This window comes from Saimiri boliviensis, chromosome 12 (genome assembly GCF_048565385.1).
Source record: "Saimiri boliviensis isolate mSaiBol1 chromosome 12, mSaiBol1.pri, whole genome shotgun sequence".
NCBI classification, from domain to species: domain Eukaryota; kingdom Metazoa; phylum Chordata; class Mammalia; order Primates; family Cebidae; genus Saimiri; species Saimiri boliviensis.
Window position 1 is genome coordinate 85981257 of NC_133460.1, and position 15988 is coordinate 85997244.

The following is a 15988-nucleotide window of genomic DNA, read 5'->3' on the forward strand; positions in this document are numbered from 1 at the left end:
CATCTCAAAAAAAAAAAAAAAAAAAAAAAGAAAAGAAAAAAGAAAAACAATGTTTCTTTTTGGACTGTTCAGCAGGGCAAAGAAAGAAAAAGGAAGGAAAAAAGAAAAAACAATGTCGATGTTAGAAAAATTTGGTTATTGTCTTATGCTCTGGAGTTCTTACCTCAAGCCTGACTTTTAAGATCTTTTGTTTTCTGTACTGAAGCAGAGTAGTGAAAATGTTTTTATAGAAGTTATGAAAAAAAGTCTATATTAATTTGCTTTGGGTCATTCTAGTCTCTCTGGTAAATTCATAATTAGGAAGGCCTTTTTAAGACTGTATGCTAGTCTCACAGGTACACAGCTACTCCATATCTGATAAATCTAAATTCATATGTGAGGAGGTTATGTTTTTTTAAAGCATATTATTTACACAATTCACTGGAATGGCTCCTTTGGAAGTTGGGTGGCTCTCTTATGTAATTATGTACTTAGTAACCCTGCTCTACAAAGCAGTGGAAATTCAAGTAAGAATAATTTACTGCTTATGCATAGTTATTAGAATTTTAAATCATTTGTTTGTTCAAAATTCTAGTTTATCAGTGTTATATTTGACTAATTGCCTCGTTAATAAATAATAATGAATATAATTTATTTTAGAAGGCAGCCAAAGTTTAACAGTTGTAAATAAACATTAGGAGTCGTTCCCTCTCTCCACCTTCTTGTTTAAAGGGATTCTTACCCCTTCAGTCCAAATTTTATGGAGAAACTAATAATTCCTATTTTAAAAATTCTATATTAGAAGTATTGTAGATGGATTTATATTGCAGAATTGTGGAATTTTATTGCTGTAAGGTAGTTAGAAATATCTTAATCTATCCATTTTACCAGCAAAGAAGGTGAAGTTCACAGAAATTAAGTAAACTTCTCAAAGTCATACAATTGGTTTGAGGACAGAACCTGATGACTTAACTCCCGGATTATTGTCATGCCTCCTCAGTGATCATGATAATTCAGCAGCTTATTTTACCAGGGATTCCTTGAACACTTATATGTGTACAACAGTGAGCTAGACATCCAGAGGTTATAACAATAGTATGAGTTTATATAGTCTAACAATAATGTAATCAAATTTGTAACATTTTACATTTTAATCCTAATTTTATCTGGTGTTTTCTAATATTTATAAATGTTAACGTGTGGTGGCTAAACCTTTAAATCTCATTTTTCTCTACTAGATTATGACCTCTTTAAAAGCAGGGACTCATTTAGCTTTTGTAAAGTCAATCCAGTTTCATTTTTAAAGACTTAAAATCTTTTTTCCAAGCGTTGATGGCATTGTTGGAATAAGTGTAGCTTCCCACCATTTCTACTTTGGAGATGATACACATTTTAGAATTGTATTTCTGTCTTCATCAAGTACTTTTTGTTTCAAGTAACAGATTGCTTCATTCCCCCTTTAAACAAGGAGTAGTTATGTTAAAGGTACAAGAGATAGCTCATGAAACTAAAGGGGAAAAAGATGTCCAATCAGGCCCCATAAGAACTAGGAACCAGGCATTAGAATACCTCTAGGACTCAAGGCAGCCACCCTTGCATTCCTGGGATAAATCCTACTTAGTCATGGTGTATAATCCCTTTTCTGTGTTGCTGGATTTTATTTGCCATGTTTTGTTGAGGATTTTTGTCTATATGGTCATAAGGGATATTAGTCTGTAATCTCCATTCTGCAATTGAGCCCATCCAGTGAATTTAAAAATTTTATTTTCAGTTCTCACATTCCCATTTATTTCTTCCCCCGACACTCTTATTTTTTCTTTCTCCCTTTGAGACAGATCTGCTAGCTCTGTTGCCCAGACCAGAGTGCAGTAGCATGATCATGGCTCACTGCAGCCTCAACCTCTGAGGCTCAAGAGATCTTCCCACCTCAGCCCTTCAAGTAGCTGGGACTATAGGAATGCACCACCAGATTTGGCTAATTTTGTAAGAAATTTTCTGTAGAGGCAAAGTCTTGCCATGTTGCCCAGGCTGGTCTCGAACTCCTGGGCTGAAGCAATCCTCCTGCCTCGGCCTCCCAAAGTGCTGGGATTATATGTGTGAGCCACTGCATCTGGCCCATTTAGTTCTTTATATCTGTTGTTTCTTTGCTGATACTCTCTTTCTTTCAAGAGTGTTCACCCTTGCTTATTGGAACATTTTGATCCTAGCTATGTTAAAGTCTTTGCTTTAAGGTTAATTTCAACATCTGTGCCATCTTGATATTGGCATCTGTTGATACCAGTTGAAATTTTCCCCTTTTTGCTATGCCAAGCAATTTTTGGGTTATATCCTTGGCATTTTTAATATTATGCAACTCTGAGCTTGTTTAAATCCTAGTGAAAATGTTGATATTTTTATTTTGTCAGGCATTCAACCCAGTTGGCTTCAGTCTGCAAGTTCAGATTTCTGTAGAATTGTGGTTTCAATGTCTATTACCTTTTGAAAGCCTTTGCAGTTCTATTCAGATGTGTTCCATGTGTGTGCCACTGGATGGCCAGTGTGGAATCTGGGTGATAGTCCATCTTGTAGTTCAGTTCTCAAAGTCTATGCCTTACTGTTTTAGGTTATATCCACCCATGTGCAGGTTGGGGGTGAACATAGGAGTTCATTAACCACATTATGGGACCGTTTTCCTGAGTTCCTTCCTCTGTACAATCTTCCCAATACTAGTTCCCTGGGGTTCCTTTTTTCAGTCCTCCAGCCAGAAAGCTAAGGCTTTATTTAATACTGCATCTGTTACTGCATCTGGGGCTACGTGATAGGAGGCTAAAGGGAAAAAAAAAACTGAGGTTTTGCCTCACTCTTTTAGGATCACAACTCCTCTGATCAAAGAGGAAGGTTTCCTTAGTTCAGAGTTTTAGGCTTCTGTGGGTCTTTGCTTCTACTGTGGCTTTCCTCATGGGATTGCTTTGAGAGAATGGCAAGAACTTAAAGAGAAATGGGAGTTTTTTTCCATTGTCTCTGAGTGTTAGGGTACCCCTTCTGCATTCCTTAAGCTAGAACTAGAGGGCTCTTCCTGGAACTCTCTTTACTGACACCAATACCCACTTTGGGTTTCAGGCAGCAGTCAGGCTGGTGGATATTACAGGAATAATAAAAAGATAAATCCATTGTTGGTTCATTGCTGTGTAAAAGTCTTCCCCAATTTGTCTGCTAGTATTAAGTTTTTGAGTCTTAGTTGTTCTATATGTTCTGTCCATTTCTTAGTGGTTGCCTTCAGTGAGAAATATAGGATGGAATGTGCTTTCCATCTTAGATGGAAGCAGATACGCTTCTAGTTAATTATCTTTTTTAATATTGATTTATGCTAGTCAACAACATGTACTGCCAGTTCAGTCTTTAGAGCTTGTGTCATGGCCCCCCTTTTTTTTTTTTTTTTTTTGAGACGGAGTCTTGCTCTGTTTTCCAGGCTGGAGTGGAATGGCGTGATCTCAGCTCACTGCAACCTCCGCCTCCTAGGTTCAAGCAATTCTCCTGCCTCAGTCTCCCACGTAGCTGGGACTGTAGGCGCCTGCCACCACGTCTGCCTGTAGTTATTAGTAGAGACAGGATTTCACTGTATTGGCCAGGCTGGTCTCAAACTCCTGACCTTGTGATCCACTTGCCTCGTCCTCCCAGAGTGCTGGGATTACAGGCGTGAGCCACCGCACCTGGCATGGCCCATCTTAAGGTCTGTTTTGGTAAAGTGAAGCAAGTGTGCTTGAAAAGAATGTGTGTATTCCAGTTGTTGGGTGAAGTGTTCTAGATAAATCATTACATCAAGTTTATTATTACTGTGCTTGTCATTTCTGTGTTGCATATTCTATCAATAGCTGAGAGAGTTATGTTAGACTCTCAGACTATGTAGATTAGTGTATCCTCCCTTTAGTTCTGAGTATTTTGCTTATTTTGAAATTTTGTTAGTAGTAGTATGTATACTTTCAGGATTATTCTCGTTAAATTAACCTTTTTATAGTTATGAATTAGTCTTCTTTATTACTGCTTATGCTCTTTGTTCTCAGGTGAACTTTTATGGTAATATAGCCATCTCAGCTTTCTTTTCTTTTTTTTTCTGTTTTTTTGTTTGTTTGTTTGTTTGTTTGTTTTGAGATGGAGTCTCACTCTTTGACCCCGGCTGGCGTGCAATGGTACAATCTTGGCTCATTACACCTCTGCCTCCTGGGTTCAAGCGTTCTCCTGCCTTTCAAGTAGCTGGGATTACAGGAGCGTACCATCATACCTGGCTAATTTTTGTGTTTATTTAATAGAGACAGGGTTTCGCCATGTTGGCCAGGCTGGTCTTGAACTCCTGACCTCGGGTGATTTGCCCACCTCAGCCTCCCAAAGTGCTGGAATCACAGGTGCGAGCCACTGTGCCCAGCCTCCGCTGTCTTAGGACAGTTTTTATGATTAGCTTCTTGCTTTTTACTTTTATCGGTATACATTAATATATAATTGTGTCTGGTTTTTTAATTAAGCCTGATCATCTGTCCTTCTTTGTTTAGACTTGCACTGTCCGATAGAAATGTTAACCACAGATGCCAATCGAGTATATACTTTCAAATTTTCTTGTAGCCACATCAAAAATATAAAAAGAAGCTAGGCAAGGTGGCTCATGCTTGTAATCCCAGCAGTTTAGGAGGCTGAAGTGGAGGCCAGGAGTATGAAACCGGCCTGAGTAATATAGCAAGACCTGTCTCTACCAAAAAAAAAAAAAAAAAAATTAGGTGTGGTGGTATACCTACCTGTAGTCCCAGCTACTTGGAAGATTGAGGCAGGAAGATCTCTTGAACCCGGGAGACTGAGGTTACAGTGAGCTGTGATCATACCACTGTACTCCATCCTGGTTAACAGTGAGACTCTGTCTCTTAGAAAAAATGAAAAGAAAGTTGAAATTTTCCTAATGTATTTTATTTAACACAGTATGGTTTTTTATTTTTGTTTTCTTTTTTTGGAGACAGAGTCTCGCTCTGTCGCCCAGGCTGGAGTGAAGTGGCGTGATCTTGGCTCACTGCAACCTCCGCCTCCAGGTTCAAGCGATTCTCGTGCCTCAGCCTCCTGAGTAGCTGGGACTACAGGTATGCACCACTACACTGGGTTAATTTCTGTATTTTTAGTAGAGATGGGGTTTTGCCGTGTTGCCCAGGCTAAGCTCAGGCAGTTCGCCCACCTTGGCCTCCCAAAGTACAGGATTACAGGCCTGAGCCACCATGCCTGGCCTAACACAATATAGTTTAAACATTGTTTCAAAATATAATTAATATAGAGTTATGAATGACATATTTTACTTTTTTTGTATAAGTTTTTTAAAAAATCAATTTTTTTTTTTTTTTTTTTTTTTGAGATGGAGTCTTGGTGGCACAGTCTTGGCTCACTGCAACCTCCACCTCCTGGGTACAAGTGATTTTTCCGCCTCAGCCTCCTGAGTAGCTGGGACCACAGACGCATGCCACCACGCCTGGCTAATTTTTGTATTTTTAGTAGAGACGGGGTTTCACCATGTTGGCCAGGGTGGTCTTGATCTCTTGATCTCATGATCCGCCTGCCTCAGCCTCCCAAAGTGCTGGGATTACAGGTGTGAGCCACCACACCCGGCCATCAGTAGGTATTTTAAAGTTATAACATACTTCAATTTGGATTAGCCACATTTGAGTGCTAAGTAGCCATACGTAACTAGTGGTTATTTTATTGGAGAGTATAGACCATTTACATTTAGTGTAGTAATCAGTATGGTTAAATTTAAATTGACCATTTTGATATTTGTTTTTCCCATCTGTTCTTTTTTTCCTTTTTTTAAAATTTATTTTCTTTTTTTGAGACAGGGTTTTACTGTCACCCAGGCTGAAATGCAGTGAAACCATCTCTGCTCACTGCAGCCTTGACCTCCCAGGCTCAAGTGATCCTCTCATCTCAGCCTCCTGAGTAGCTGGGGCTATAGGCATGTGCCACCATGCCTGGCTAATTTTTGTATTTTTTTATAGAAACAGGGTTTTGCCATGTTGCCCAGTCTGGTCTCCAACTCATGGACTCAAGTGATCTGCCTACCTTCACCTCCCAAACTATTAAAATTACAATTGTGAGTCACTGGGCCTGGCCCTTTTTGCCTTTAAAACATTTTTCCTGCTTTCTTTTGGATTTACCTTTTGTTACTATTTTAGTATTCCTCTTTATGTCTTGTGCTGGCTTACTAGGTACCTTTGTTTTGTTTTAATGGTTGCTTTAGAGGTGACAGTATGCTTGTTAAAATATTGAATTAGCCAGGCACAGTGGCTCATGCCTGTAATTCTAGCACTTGGGAGGCTCAGGTGGGCAGATCATGAGATTAGGAGTTGGAGACCCAGTCTGACTAATGTGGTGAAACCCCATCTTTACTAAAAATACAAAAATTAGGCAGGTGTGGTGGTACATGCCTGTAATCCTACCTACTTGAGAGGCTGAGGCAGGAGAATCTCTTGAACCTAGGAGGCAGAGGTTGCAGTGAGGTGAGATTGTGCTACTGCACTCCAACCTGGGCGACAGAGCAACACTCTGTCTTGCGGGAAGGGGGAGAATAAAGGGAAGAGTACTCTTTTTATGTGCTCTTGAGAGTAGTATCTTTTCAGTTCCTTTGCTCATTTTTTAATTGGGCTGTCTTTTTTTTTTTGTTAACTTGTAAAAATATATTATGGATATTCAACTGTTCTTAGAGATATGATTTACTAAACAATGTGCATCTTTAACTTAACATAGCCTGGAAATATTTCACTTCACATATACTGTATTTAAGTTTTCTACACTCCTTTGTGTTATTGTCATACATTTTGTTTTTGCTTATATTAAGAACACCATAACTCATTATTTTTGCTTAAATTGCTTACTTTTTAAAAATATATTTTAAATGAAAATGATTTTTTAAATATTCACAAATTAGTTTTTCTGGCCCTTTTTTTTTTTTTTTTTTTTTTTTTTTTTTTTTTTTGAGACATAGTCTCACTCTGTCACCCGGGCTGGACTGCAGTGGTGCAATATTGGCTCATTGTAACCTCTACCTCCTGGATTCAAGCAATTCTCCACCTCAGCCTCCTGAGTAGCTGGGATTACAGGTGCGTGCCACCATGCCTGGCTGTTTTGTATTTTTGGTAGAGACAGGATTTCACCATGTTGGCTAGGCTGGTCTCGAATTCTTGACCTTGTGATCTGCCCGACTCTGCCTCCCAAAGTGCTGGGATTATAGGTTTGAGCCACTGCCCTGGCCCTTTTTTGGCACTTCTTATAGTTTTGTAAGGTTGTGTCTATTATCATTCTTCAGATATATTTGGAATGATACATTTTTCAAATGTATTTTCTGTTGCCTGCCCATCCCTCTTCTCTAGTTTCCTTTTGGAACACCAGATATACATATGTTGGACCACTTATAATTTCCTATAGGTCACTGAGCTTTGTTCACTTTGTTTATTCAGTCCTTTTTCTCTTAGTGCTTTATTTTTGTTTCTTCAGGTTCACTAATATTCTACAGAGTTTAAATCTGCTGCCAATCCTATTTCATCCCTTTTTTTATAACCTGCATCACTTACGTTCATGTTATTATAGCTGCTTTAATGTTTAGGTCTGCTAATTTCATTGTCTCTGTCACTTTTTTGGGGGAGTCTGCTTCCATTAACTGATAGTCCTCCTATTTATAAATCATATTTTGTGCTTCTTGTCTTGTAATTTTAGGTTTAGTTGTAGACATTGTGATATTATATTATTGAATTTTTTTTTTTATCTTTTTAAAAGGATGTTGAGTTTATTTTGGTGCACTTAAGTTTTTTTTGCAGATCAGCTTGATGCTCTTATGGCTGATTTTAAGCTTTATTATGATAGGTTTAGTGTAGCCTTTATTCTAGTGTAGTTCATCCCAGCAACTGAGATGTGAGCTTTCTCAGGCTCCTAGGGAATGTCATAAGTATTCATTAGGCTTCTAAAATCTGACCAGTCAGAACAGAAATGTGCCCCAGGTCTATGTAGAGTCTAGTTGTTGAGCTTATAGCTTTGTTGTAGTTTTTTGCCTAGTGTTGTAGTTTCACTATATGCATAGAGGACTTAGTGTTCAGGAACTAAATAAGGGGTGTCATGTTCAGCTATATGGAACCTTTTCCTACACATTCTTCAGTATTCTGCGTCACTAATTCTAGTCTCTTTAGTCTTCATAAATATTGTTTCCTCAAGTAAGTGGTTGCATTGTACTCTGTTTGAGTTCCCCTTTGTTGTGCTGCAGGCTGGATAGTATCTTCAGGTAGAAGACTAGGATAATTTAAGGGTCACTGCATTTGTTTCCTGTCATTCAGGGATTACATTTTGGCATTGTTTGTTGTTCAGTGTCTTGAAATTTGTTTTACATATTTTCAGTTTTGTTGATGGCAGGAAGGTAAGTTTGATACCAATTATTGCCTTATGGTAGAAGCTAAAGTCTAGTGCTTCCTTCTACTTAGAGTTTCTATTTTATTTAAACTTGATGTATTTGAAGTCCTCAGGTTACATATTTCTAATATGTATAAATTTCAGTTATCACAGTTTAGTTAAATGACACTAGTCACCCAACACCATGGCTCAAATTTCTGTTACCATAGTATATTAACCATGAGTAACTATGTAAAGGACAAACATCATTGCTAGTTCTCTGGTACACACATGACGTGTGAAAAACAGATACAGATCAGTCATTTATTTCAAGGTCTGTTGGTGATTAAGTTTACATACAGACAATAAAGTTTAGTTGTATTGTCTTCTCTCCCAATGTTAAGCCCACATGATATTTTATAGAAATAAATAATCAAAAGTGGAAATTGGCCAACAGAGATGAAGCAAAGTAACAAAATATGATAACACTTTAATTGAAATTTGAGTAAAATGTAAAATAAGTTACAGAAGAAATAGCTGACCATAGGAAAATTGATACTGTCACCATTTGATAGACTCTAGATATGCAGCCAGAGGAATGTATTTAAGGTAAACTTATTAACATAAATGAGGGAAGTGGCTTAGATGAAAAAGATGAAGATGTTACAGAGGAAACACTTTACATTAAAGCAAAAACACTTTTCATGAAAAGATCTTGAGATATTTCACAAAATTGAAAGTACACAGGATAAAATGTTAGAATGTGATCTTGCTTTGTTTTTTTTTTCCTGCTGTTCTTGTTTTGAAGTCTTGCTTTGTTTCTAATCTTCTCTTTTTTTTTTTTTTTGAGATGGAGTTTCGCTCTTGTTACCCATACTGGAGTGCAATGGTGCGATCTCGGCTCACTGCAACCTCCGCCTCCTGGGTTCAGGCAATTCTCCTGCCTCAGCCTCCTGAGTAGCTGGGATTACAGGCACATGCCACCATGCCCAGCTAATTTTTTGTATTTTTAGTAGAGACAGGGTTTCACCAGGTTGACCAGGATGGTCTCGATCTCTTGACCTTGCGATCCACCCGCCTCGGCCTCCCAAAGTGCTGGGATTACAGGCTTGAGCCACCGCGCCTGGCCTCTAATCTTCTCTTAAACCAATCTAATGAATTCTTAATTTCAACTTTTGTATTTTTTTTTAATGTACAGGATTTTCACGTTCTATATTTTAAATTTTAGATTCCAATTTTCTGGTACAACTTTCTAATCTAGTTGAATATTTAAAATATGGTTATTTTAAAGTCTGTGATTACTTATCACATTGGGGGCTGTTGTTTTTAACTGTGTTAATACATACATACCATAAAATTGACCATCTTAACAATTTTAAGTGTACAATTTAGTAATTTTAGCACATTCATATTATGTGCAACCAGTCTTCAGAACTTTTTCCTCTTGCAAAACTGAAATTCTATGTTCATTAAATAACAACTCGCTATTACTCCCCACCTCTCAGCTCCTGGCAACCACCATCCTACTTTCTGAACTTGACTGCTCTGACTAACTCATATAAGTGGAATTGTACAGTACAGGCATGTGCTTCATAATGTTGTTTCAGTTAATGATGTACTGTGTATATGATGGTGGTCCCTTGAGATTATAATGGTGCTGAAAAATTCCTGTCGCCCAGTGACATTGTGGCCAGTGTAACATCATATAGTGCAAGGCATTGTTAAAGTGTTTGTGGTGATACTGGTGTAAATGAACCTGCTGCACTGCCAGTCGTAAAAAAGTATAGTACATACAATTATGTATAACATATAATACTTGATAATAAACAACTATGTCACTAGCTAATGTACTTACTATACTATATTTTTTATTGCTATTTTAGTGTGGACTCCTACTTACTAAAAAAAAAATTAACCGTAAAACAGCCTCAGGCAGGTCCTTCAGGGGGTATTCTGTGGATGTTAATTGCCTTGGAAGACCTTCCAGTGCTAGAAGCTGTGGAGGTAGAAGACTGTGATATTGATGATCCTTACCCTGTGTAGGCCTAGGCTAATGTGTGTGTTCATGTGTTGGTTTTTAACAAAGATGTATAAATACATATACATATATGTATGTACTTTTTTAAATAGAAAAAAACGTATAAAAGGAAAAATGTTTTTAGACAGCTGTACAGAATGTTTGTATTTTGAGCTAAGTGTTATTACAAAAGAGTCAAAAAGTTTTTAAAAATTAAAAAAATGTATAAAGTGAAAAAGTCACAGTAAGCTAGGTTAAATTATTACTGAAGAGATGAAAGTGTGTTTTAATAAATTGAGTCTAGTCTAAGTACACAGTTTATAAAGTCTATAGTAGTATACAGTAATGTCCTAGGCCTTCATATTTATTGACCACTCAGTCACTGACTCACCCAGAGCAACTTCCAGTCCTGCAACCTCCATTCATAGTTAAGCGCCCTATATAGGTGTACCATTTTTTATTTTGTTTGTCTTTTTTTTTTTTTTTTGAGACAGGGTCTTACTCTGTCACTTGAGCTACAGTGCAGTGGTGAGATCTCAGCTTACTGCAGCCTTCACATCCTGGGCTCAAATGATCCTCCTGTCTCAGCCTCCCGAGTAGCTGGGACTACAGGCATGTGCCATCATGACTGGCTAACTTACATATTTTTTGTAGAGATGGAGTTTCACCATGTTGCCCAGGTTGGTCTTGAACTCCTGGACTCAAGGGGTCTGCCTGCCTCCCAGAGGGCTGGGATTACAGGCGTTAGCCACCACATGCAGCCTTTTTAAATCTTTTATACTGTATTTTTTCTGTGTTTAGATGCACAAATACTTTCCATTGTATTGCAGTTGCCTACAATATTTGGTACAGTAACATTCTGTCCCTATTTGTTGCGCAGGAGCAATATGCTCTACCTGTAGTTTAGGCATGTAGTAGATTATACCTTCTAGGTTTATGTAAGTACACTGTGATCACACAGCCAAGAAATCACCTAGTGACGCAGCTCTCAGACTGTATCCCCTTTGTTGAGTGTCACATGACTGTATTGGTCTTTTTGTGACTGGCTTATTTCACTCAGCATAATGTCCTCAAGGTTCATCCATGTTGCAGCATGTGTTAGATTTTCCATCCTTTATTAGGCTGAGTAATATACTCCATTGTATGCATATACTAGATTTTAGTTACCCACCCATCTGCTGATGGAGACTTGAGTTGTTTCCACCTTTTTGCCATTTTGAGTCTGTCCACTTTATGGTTTGCCTTTTCCCCTGGTTTTGGTTTGTTTTTTTAATTTAGCCATTTGATCCCTTTGCTTTGAATGCTTCATAATTATTCACCGAGAGCTAGATATTTTTAAATGAAAATGTTGGAGACTTTGAAATCATTCTTCACAGGGTGTTTAATATTCTTTTCACAGACATAGCCCTTTGTTTCAATTGAGGCAACTCTATTTTGGGCGACCTTCATTTTTCTGGTTCATGTAACCCTTCCATGGTGTCAGTTGAAAGCCTGAGGTTTTTTTTTTTTTTTTTTAAACCAGGGTACCTTGTCCTATATACACTCTGTACTCCAGTCTCTGGCTTCACAGCATCATGAGACTACTGAAATACACTTCATATTTGGTTTTTCAGCATCTTGCTCTCTGCATGTAAAATTTAGGAGTCAGCAGATGCCTCAGGGGAAATATTATACACAGAATGTCAGGTTAACCGTAATACCTTTCCCTTCTGCATGGGATCTTTGCCCCTAAAGTTTTGGCTATATTAGTTGTTCTTTCATGCTTTCTGTTTTCTGTATTTTATTTCGTTTCTATAATTTTCTGCATGAAATTTAGTCTGATAACTATTACTATATTATGGCCAAAAGCAAAATTCCAATAGGCATTTTTATTGATGTTCCATGTTTTATTTTTATTTATTTATTTTTTTACTTTTTATTTATTTATTTATTTGAGACGAAGTCTCGTCCTGTTGCCAGGCTGGAGTGCAGTGGCCTGATCTCGGCTCACCATAACCACCACCTCCTGGGTTCAAGCAATTCTACTGCCTCAGCCTCCCGAGTAGCTGGGACTACAGGTGTGTGCACCACCACACCTGGCTTATTTTTGTATTTTTAGTAGAGATGGGTTTCACCATGTTGACCAGGATGGTATCTATCTCTTGACCTCATGATCTGCCCACCTCGGCCTCCCAAAGTGCTGGGATTGCAGGCGTGAGCCACAGCATGAGGCCTGCCTCTCCCTCTTTTAATGCATGCCTTCTTCTGCCAACATGGGGAACCCTCACTATCATCCCGCACCTTCCACTGCCCTGTGTTGAGGTGGACATCCTCATTATCCTGCTCACTGCTGTTTCAGTTCCTATGGAAGCCTTCCTCATTCCATTAGGGCTCTATCACGTCATGCTGGGTCTCCCTCCCAGCAGATTTTTCTTATCATTCTGCTTAGGCCCTGAAACTCTATGCCCCCATCCCTTTTCCTCTTGGGGATACCCTTCTCAAACGACTTTGACTCTAAAAGTCTGTATTGGGCCACTGTAGTTAACTTGGCCACTCAGCTTGATGCCTACTTTGCCTGTACTCACCTAATGGCTGTGGAACTGAATTGTTCACATAGGAAAGGAGAAGGGGAAGAGATATCAATTAAGTTTTATTTTTGAAAAACTCATTAGTATTTTTACAACAAATGCTTTTAGTTCGTTATTACTTAGACAGAAGTCAGTTACTCCCACATCTCTGTAATCATTACAGGTTTATACCCGTGTTTTCATGCCATGTTTTTCTTGCATAATAGAGGTTTACTATCAAATTCATGATTTCTGAACTTAGTTACTGAACCAGTTAACTTAGTTACTGGACCCTCCAAACGAGTTTCAGTTTACCAGTGTCTGTCACTACCTCTACTTTTCTTCTAGTCATTCAAGTTTGAAATGTTGAAGTTATTTCTGACTCATCGCCCATGTTTATAATCAGTCATTGGGTCCTGTTGATCCTTCTTTTGATGTACATTATCTTCTCCATGGCCATTACTTTAATAAACATAATAACCTCTTGGACGGGATTTCTTTCTCTAGTTTGTGTAGTCAGTCCCATGCCCCTAAACCATTTTTGGCTTCCCATTTCTTAATAAATGAAGTAACTCCATATCTTCCTTTTAAAGTGCCATTTTAATGCAACACTATTCTGGATAGTCAGAATATCTAGTTTTGAATCCCATCTTTGCTGCTAAGTACTTACCAACTTGTAATTTGCTTAACCTCCCTGGGTCTCTATTTTTTAAAATTAAGTTAAATTTTTTTATTATAAAATTTTAATCAAAAATAGAGGTGGAGTCTAGCTATATTGACCAGGCTGGTCTTAAACTCCTGGCCTCAAGCAATCCTTTCACCTTGGACTCCCAAAGTGGTGGGAACCACCTTGCCTGACCCTCTTTGGGTCTTATTTATCTTACTAGTTTGTTAACGCAGGTGAATGAATTTCGGAAGAGCTTGTTCACAATTCATTGCACAGCAATGAATTGTTAGTTTGACTAACAAAACTAACAGAGTTAGCTTGTTATACAGTTAAATTGTTAGTTTGTTATACAGATAATTGCTGAGGAGTTTATCCAACACCTACCTTATAGTCTAGTTAGATCAGTGTCAGTAATGTAACCAAGGAGTATTATTTTATCAGTAATTTCACTATTCTTTAAGCAAACAATGTTTCCTTTTCTCTGATATGTAGTTCTCATTGATTTCTCTGAAGCGCACATTTATTGAACATCTATGAGAGACACTAGAGATTAAAGGATAAGACAGCCAGGAGCGATGGCTCACTAGCACTTTGGGAGGCCGAGGCAGGTCAGGAGTTCAAGACCAGCCTGGCCTGCATCTCTACTAAAAATACAAAAAATTAGACAAGCATGATGATGCATGCCTGTTATCCCAGCTACTCAGGAGACTGAGTCAGGAGAATCACTTGAACCCAGGAGGTGGAGGTTGCAATGAGCTGAGATCTGGCTGGGGTGATAGAGTGATACTCTGTCTCCCCACTCCTCCCCAAAAAAGGATAAAATAGCTTGATAGAGGAAGCAAATATATAATTAACTGACATATAGTAACAAGTGGTACAATAAAATTAAAGTTCTGTGACTGAGCTTTTCTAAATATTTGAAAATTTACCTAAACTTATAGCATCTGTTGTCTAACACAATTTAGTACATTAAAAAAATTTTCCTTGTAGTTACTATTTGTTAGTAATTTATCTCCTTGAAATAGAGTGTAAACTACTTGAGAGTAGGTGTTTGCAGTGGTGAGTCTGTGGATTTTGGGAGACAAACACATTTCATTCTTATCTGCCATTATTATTTAGGCACTATAACTTTGCTAAACTTGAGTGTACTCTCTTGTTAAAGTGAAAATAATAATTCTTTGAAAAGATAGTAATGCTTAAATGAAATAATGTACTTAAGGGATCTAGTACAATGCCTGGCAGACAGTTTATTCCCAGTAAATTTTAGTTATCTTCTTGTACTCCACCTGTGCCCACTTTGGTAATGAAAAAATACATATTTGATTGGTGGGTGAATATATTTATTCTATGGTCTACAGTTTATAATGGCTTCCCAAAACAGTTTGAAATGCAAGTGGCATTCACGAAAGCCTATTCCTGGTAATGATGCCACTTACATTTTTTTCTTTTGCACTTTGTAGCTTTTCAAATCCTTATTTTAGCTGGGCATGGTGGCGCACAGCTTATAATCCCAGCACTTTGGGAGCCTGAGGTGGGTGGATCACCTGAGGTCAGGAGTTTGAGACTAGTCTGGCCAACATGGAGAAACCCCGTCTCTACTAAAAATACAGAAATTAGCTGGGCTTGGTGGCGCATGCCTGTAGTCCCACCTACTCGGGAGGCTGAGGCAGGAGAATCTCTTGAACCTGGGAGGCGGAGGTTGCAGTGAGCTGAGATCCAGCCTACACAACAGGAGCGAAACTCTGTCTAAAAAAAAAAAAAAAAAAATTTATTTTAGTTTTACCATAACCTTGTAAAATAAAGCCAGGTGGATATGATTTTCCTATCTGACAGGTGGGAGTTTCGTTTTTGGTGTGAACTGAATTGGGATTCTTAAGAGGCAATCATTGTATTTGTAGGTAAAGTCTGAATGTATTACATGACTGTGGAATACTGTGGTTCTCTGAATTTCTTAGTTGATATAGTAGTGAAAAGGGAATACTTCTATTCCATGGCTTAAGGATACGTAAACTCTCAGTACAGTAATCTTTTTATTGTTGATTATTATAGTTTCTATTACTCCTAGAAGTTGACCAACAGGGACCTGAGTTAGGAGATTTTGTCATTCAGCTTTCATATAGTAAATGCTGAGGCCAGCCCTTTGCCTGCAGGGCTATCAGTGAAGAGGATCTGTGACATTACTCCAGACAGCCAGTGTAGGGGGAAGAGTCAAGATTTTCAGTGTTCTCTGTGTAAATGAATTGTGCCATTGAACCTGATGGGCACTAGATACTATATTCTTCTTGAAGCACTGGAGGCCCTTCATTGCAATATTTTTTTTTCAACTTTTATTTTAAAATTGGAGTATATGGGCAGGTTTGTTTCAAAGGTATACTGCATGATGTTGAGGTTTGGAGTCCAAAT

General features: G+C 38.1%; 1 protein-coding gene across 6 annotated transcripts in view; it reads left to right on the plus strand.

Moving 5' to 3' along the window:
- Positions 1 to 15988, plus strand: part of BTRC (beta-transducin repeat containing E3 ubiquitin protein ligase) — a 198185-nt gene that overhangs the window by 42194 nt on the left and 140003 nt on the right. For 2 of the 6 annotated variants that reach the window (XM_074382768.1, XM_074382770.1), the window contains exon 2: positions 4959 to 5075. The exons of the other annotated variants lie outside the window; for them this stretch is intronic. The gene's annotated coding sequence lies outside the window, so the exon portion shown is untranslated. The remainder of the gene's footprint in view (positions 1 to 4958; positions 5076 to 15988) is intronic. 6 annotated transcript variants of the gene reach the window in all.